The following is a 277-nucleotide window of genomic DNA, read 5'->3' as shown; positions in this document are numbered from 1 at the left end:
CGTGTCATAGCCAAGCGGGGGAGGCGCTCGCAAGAGCCGACGTGAGCGCAGGCAGCGGCGCGCGGAGGGAGTCGCCCGGAAGCGCTCCGCCCGGGGAGGTGTCACTCGTTCGGAGGACGGGTCCCGGATGAGGAAGTGATGTGACCATAGAGGAGAGGCGGCGGGGGAGGACAGAGCGGCTCTGCGCGCAGGGAGCGGGGCCGGTGGCCTGCAGCCCGGCCAGGTTGGGACGGGGGGGTCGGCGGAACTGGACCCGTGCCCCGGCCGTGCGCGCGGG

General features: G+C 74.4%; 1 protein-coding gene across 2 annotated transcripts in view; it reads left to right on the top strand.

Moving 5' to 3' along the window:
• The first annotated feature begins 122 nt into the window (after window positions 1-122).
• The window catches only part of PRR14L (proline rich 14 like), a 27,504-nt gene continuing 27,349 nt past the window's right edge, over window positions 123-277 (top strand). For both annotated transcript variants that reach the window (XM_014518132.2, XM_006019920.3), the window contains exon 1: window positions 123-223. The gene's annotated coding sequence lies outside the window, so the exon portion shown is untranslated. The remainder of the gene's footprint in view (window positions 224-277) is intronic.

This window comes from Alligator sinensis, unplaced genomic scaffold (genome assembly GCF_000455745.1).
Source record: "Alligator sinensis unplaced genomic scaffold, ASM45574v1 scaffold505_1, whole genome shotgun sequence".
Lineage (NCBI taxonomy): Eukaryota > Metazoa > Chordata > Crocodylia > Alligatoridae > Alligator > Alligator sinensis.
Note: the sequence above shows the minus strand (reverse complement) of the source record. Positions and strands in the feature narration are given on the sequence as shown.